The sequence below is a fragment of the Jaculus jaculus genome, chromosome 1 (assembly GCF_020740685.1).
Source record: "Jaculus jaculus isolate mJacJac1 chromosome 1, mJacJac1.mat.Y.cur, whole genome shotgun sequence".
Classification (NCBI taxonomy): Eukaryota; Metazoa; Chordata; class Mammalia; order Rodentia; family Dipodidae; genus Jaculus; species Jaculus jaculus.
The window spans coordinates 242,805,519-242,811,165 of NC_059102.1; positions in this window are offsets into that span (position 1 = coordinate 242,805,519).

Genomic DNA, 5,647 nt, shown 5'->3' on the forward strand with positions numbered 1-5,647 from the left:
ATAAAAAAGAGGGGTTATATGTAGGAATGTGGGGTCCCCCAAAGCAGCCGCTTTGATGGGGCTCCCTGTGTCAGAATTACTCCACGGATGCTCCTCCCTTGGCATCAGGATGAGGGCTTACTCACAGAGCATGGGGACCCAGAACTGCACCACGGAGAAGTCTCATTCCACCCTGAATGGCAACTTCACTGTGGCCGCTTCTAGAAGCTCCTTGTCCCTGTCCAGGAGTGTGAGACCCCAGAGCCCTTCAGGGGGACTCACTATGTCATGATCACCCCCAAGGACGATCTTCCCTCAGTCTGGGGGTGAGGGTGTATTCACAAAGCGTGAGACCCCAATGCAGCATCTCAGTGGGCCTAAGTAAATCGGGGTTACCCCTGTGGATGCTCTTCCCTTAGTCTAATGTCGGCATTCTGAGAAGAAATGTGAGATGGTGGGGCTGATGACAAAGGATCTTGAAGGCTAAATATTTGGCTAGACAAAATGGAAGGAATAAGGCAGAGGGGCCAGTGTGTTATCTCAGAATCAGCAAACTGCTTAATGCTGCTGCTTAAGGTGCTAGGGAGGAAAGTGGGTTGTGAGCTACGGAGCAGGCACCTCGTGACCCAAACAAAGGAGTCAGGCTACACAGAGAAGACAGAATGCCCATAGTGTACGAGCCTTTGAAGCCAGGGTGTATGTTTTTATTGCATTCCGGAGCTGCTGGATGTAGGATCTCACTCTAGTCCAAACTGACCTAGAACTCACTATGGAGTCTCGGCCCAGCTGAGTGTCTGGTAATCAAAGTCAAAAGGGTCGTATTACATATAGGTGATTCTCCACGTCATTTGGCGTGTTACTGCACAGTGGTTCGGGGACAGAAGGAATGATAGTAGAAACCAAGTGGGCCAGGCGTGGTGGCGCACGCCTTTAATCCCAGCACTCGGGAGGCAGAGGTAGGAGGTCTGCCGTGAGTTCGAGGCCACCCTGAGACTCCATAGTGAATTCCAGGTCAGTCTGGACTAGAGTGAGACCCTACCTCAAAAAATAAAAAAAAAAGAAACCAAATGGGTAAAAAAATTTGGGGGTCTTTGCCTCAAGCTGTGATTGTCCCTGTGCAACTCCCTGGGACACTGACTACCCTGAGGAGGTCTGCTTATGCTGGCTCCACATGGGCTTGAATTTATCTGCTGCAGATGTGGCTGGGCTCAGCTGAGGGGTCATGCAGGGCTGCCTCACTCAAGACGACAGCAGAGCCGTCAGGGAGCGGGTGCCCCTTTTCCTTCTCTCCCCTACCCAGTCTCAGTCTTGGGGAAGACAGCGCAACGGGAAAGGTGAGCTACCTCTCATTGGAAAGCCTAGTAATGCTGTCCTTGACGGTAAATTGGGACTTGATCTTTAATTGAAAATACCCTCTTCTGTTGTTTTTTTTTTTAATCTTTTTTTCTGATTTATTTATTTGAGACAGAAGGGCAGACAGAGAAAGAATGGGCTGTGCCAGGGCCTCTAGCCACTGTAAACAAACTCCAGATACATGCACCACCATGTGCATCTGGCTTATGTGAGACCCAGAGAATCGAACCTGGGACCTTAGGCTTCACAGACAAGTGCCTAAACCGCTAAGCCATCTCTCCAGCCCACCGTCCCCCTCTTTTGTGGTCTTTTGATGTAGAGTCTTGCTCTCTAGTTCAGGCTGACCTGGAATTCACTGGGTGGTCTCAGGGTAGCCTCAAACTCATGGCAATCTTCCTACAACTGCCTCTCGAGCACTGGGATTAAAGACGTGCGCCACCATGCCCGGCTCCCTCTTCTGTTTCTATGTCTACAGAACCCAGGCAACTAGGAAGAGTGTCTGAGTTGTAGCCATCCCCATTCCCCATCTCTTCCTGCTGATCTCCTGGAGTCTTCGTCCCCATCAAGTCTCAGCAGGCTCCCTGCCCGCACGGGGCAGGCTCTTTCGAGGCATGTGGCTGCTTCTTCTGGAAGGGACTGCTTCACGCTGTCAGAAAGGCCGTAGGTGGACCCTGTAAAGGATTTCATGTTGCAGCAACAAAAGTGAAGGCAGCAAACAGATCCCAACCCATCTGGTCATCTTGTCCAAGAGTCCTAGCCCTGATGCCTGGGCTCCTGACAGTCATCTTGTCTTTCTTTGCTTTTCTTTCTTTCTTTTTTTGGCTTTTCAAGGTAGGGTCTCACTGTAGCTCAGGCTGACCTGACATTCACTATGTAGTCTCAGGGTGACCTTGAACTCACCATGATCTTCCTACCCCTGCCTCCCAAGTGCTGGGATTAAAGGCGTGCGCCACCACGCCCAGTTTTCTTTTTCTGGTTTTTCGAGATAGGGTCTCACTCTAGCCCAGGCTGACCAGGAATTCACTATGGAGTCTCAGGGTGGTCTCGAACTCCTGGCAATTCTCCTACCTCTGCCTCCCAAATGCTGGGATTAAAAGAGTGCGCCACCATGCCTGGCTTCTTTTTCTTTTTTTAATTTTTATTAACATTTTCCATGATTATAAAAAAAATCCCATGGTTCTTTTTCTTTTTTTTTTTAAAGCATTTTTTTTTAAATATTTTATTTATTTATTTGAGAGTGACAGAGACAGAGAGAAAGCTAGATAGAGGGAGAGAGAGAGAGAATGGGCACGCCAGGGCTTCCAGCCTCTGCAAACGAACTCCAGACGCGTGCGCCCCCTTGTGCATCTGGCTAACGTGGGACCTGGGGAACCGAGCCTCGAACCGGGGTCCTTAGGCTTCACAGGCGAGCGCTTAACCGCTATGCCATCTCTCCAGCCCTCTTTTTTTTTTTTGGTTTTTCAGTTTTTTGAGGTAGAGTCTCATTCTGGTCCAGGCTGACCTGGAATTAACTCTGTCGTCTCAGGGTGGCCTTGAACTCATGGCAATCCTCCTACCTCTGCCTCCCGAGTCCTCGGACGTGTGCCACCACGCTCGGCTAACTTTTTCTTTTTAAGGTAAGATCTCACTGTAGTTTAGGCTGATCTGGAATTCACTATGTAGTCTTAGGGTGACCTTGAACTCACCATGATCCTCCTACCTCTCTGCCTTCCAAGTGCTGTGATTTAAGGTGTGGGCCACCACGCTGGGCCTACAGTGAACTTTCTAGCCTAACCATAAGCCATGTCTAATTGCTGTGTTTCAGACTCTGCAGAAGTATGAGAGGCAGTGATACTATTTTGCTGGCATAGCTAGCCCTTAAGAGTATAGATTCGAGGGCTGGTGAGATGGCTTAGTGGTTAAGGCTTTTGCCTGCAAAGGCCAAAGGATCCTGGTTCGATTCTCCAGGACCCACATAAACCTGATGCACAAGGAGGCGCATGCATCTGGAGTTTGTTTACAGTGGCTGGAGGCCCTGGCATGCCCATTCTCTCTCTCAAATAAATACATAAAAATATATTTTTAAAAAGAGTGTAGATTCTAAAAAAAAAAAAAAAGATTTTTTTTTTTTTTTTTTTAAAGCCAAGCATGGTGGTGCATGCCTTTAATCCTAGCACTCTGGAGGCAGAGGTAGAAGGATCGCATTGTGTTTGAGGTCACCCTGAGACTACATAGTCAATTACAGGTCAGCTTGGGCTAGAGTGAAACCCTACCTCAAAAGAACAAACAAAACAAAAATGAGTGTAGGGCTGGAGAGATGGTTTAGCAGTTAAGCGCTTGCCTGTGAAGCCTAAGGACCCCAGTTCGAGGCTCGGTTCCCCAGGTCCCACGTTAGCCAGATGCCCAAGGGGGCGCACGCGTCTGGAGTTCGTTTGCAGAGGCTGGAAGCCCTGGCGCGCCCATCCTCTCTCTCTCCCTCTATCTGTCTTTCTCTCTGTGTCTGTCACTCTCAAGTAAATAAATAAAAAATTTATTAAAAAAATGAGTGTAGATTCTAGCTGCACATGGTGGCACATGCCTTTAATTCTTGCACTGAGGAGGCTGAAGTACGAGGATTGTCATAAATTTGAGGCCAGCCTGGACTACAGACTGAGTTCCAGGTCAGCTTGAACTAGAGACCTTGCCTCAAAAAAAAAAAAAAAAAAAGCAAAGAAAAGAAAAACAGCTGGGCGTGGTGGCACACGCCTTTAATCCCAGCACTTGGGAGGCAGAGGTAGTAGGATCGCCGTGAGTTCGAGGCCACCCTGAGACACCTTAGTGAATTCCAGGTCAGCCTGGGCCAGAGTGAGACCCTACCTTGAAAAACAAACAAACAAAGAAAGTACAGATTCTGAAGCCAGCGTGCCCCTGGATCTGACTCCCAGCTTTGTTACACAGTGACTGTGTGTCCTTGCTCATGTTGCTGGGCCTTCAGTCTCCAGATCTTTACAATGATACTAGAACAATGATGCCTGCCTTGGAGTTGTGAGGAGTCCTTAGAACAGTCCTGGGACTCAGTAAGTGCTCATTAGTTTAGTGATGAGCAGTAATTGTGATTGCAACCCACCACAGTCAAGGAAAGGGGGCTTTGTACTTCAGCACTTTCTCCAAATAATAATCCTCTGTTCCCGTCTACGCAATCACTTCTTTGTGCCTCTCTGCAGCTCTTCATTTCCCCAAAATTAAGCTCTTTTGGAGACACTCATTCTCGATGGCTAGTTAATTATTCCAATTTTCCCATAGCCAAGGCTTCTCACTCCCTGCGTTTCTCCTCTCGCCCCCTGAGGTTGCAGCGGTCTGGAGCCCACACAGCGGGCCCTGGCGTGATGCCCACCTACACAAAGCCCTCCTCGGTGCCTCCGCCCCTCCCAGAGCCACAGCCTCTCACCCAGCCACTCAGAAGCTTTGAGGTAGGTCGGGGGGGGGGGTGCTGTCGTTGGGGGGCATTCATTTTCTACAGGCACAACTTTGTCCTGGTTCCCAGCCCTCTGGCCAGCAGGGAGAGTGGAGCACTTTATCTGAGTGATGGGGGGGGGGCTCTGCAGAAGGAATCAGGCAGTAATTAGGAAGGCCCCGGGCTTGTCCTTATCTCTTGCTCCATTACAAACTACCCCCAAATGAGGTGCTTTACAAGCACCACCATGTAGTCCCTTATGGTTCTACAACTCAGGCAGTAATGGCAGCTTTAACCCTCTGTGCAGGGTTACCTGGAGCAACCCACCATAGTGGTGCCCACAGCTGACAGGCCTCTGCTGGCATGACTGGGAGGGCAGGCTCCCTGTCTTCCTTCCCAGTCTCTCACCTGCCTAGGCATTAGCTGTGTCAGTGGACTTGATACACAGATAGCTTCTCGAAGGAGAGTAGGTTGTGAGGCCTCCCAAGACCTAGGCCTTGAGACTCACATTCATTGAGAACTACTAAGTACTGAATTTAGGTTTCTTCACATCGCCTATTAAAGCCCTAACTGCTGGTGCCTCAGAATGTTCCCTTCATTGGACACATTGTTGCAGATACCATTAAAGATGGAATCCTATTATGGCAGGGTGGGCCCCTCATCCAGTATGACTGGTGATTTTATAAAAGGAAGGAAAGCTGTGCAAGGTGGCTCATGCCTTTAATCCCAGCACTGGGGAGGCAGATGTGGGAGGCTCACCATGAGTTCAAGGCCACCCTGAGACATTACCATAAGTAAGTTCAAGGTCTCCCTGAGACAACATAGTGAATTCCAGATCAGCCTTGGCTACAGTGAGACCTTACCTTGAAAAAACAGAAAACAGGGCTGGAGAGATGGCTTAGC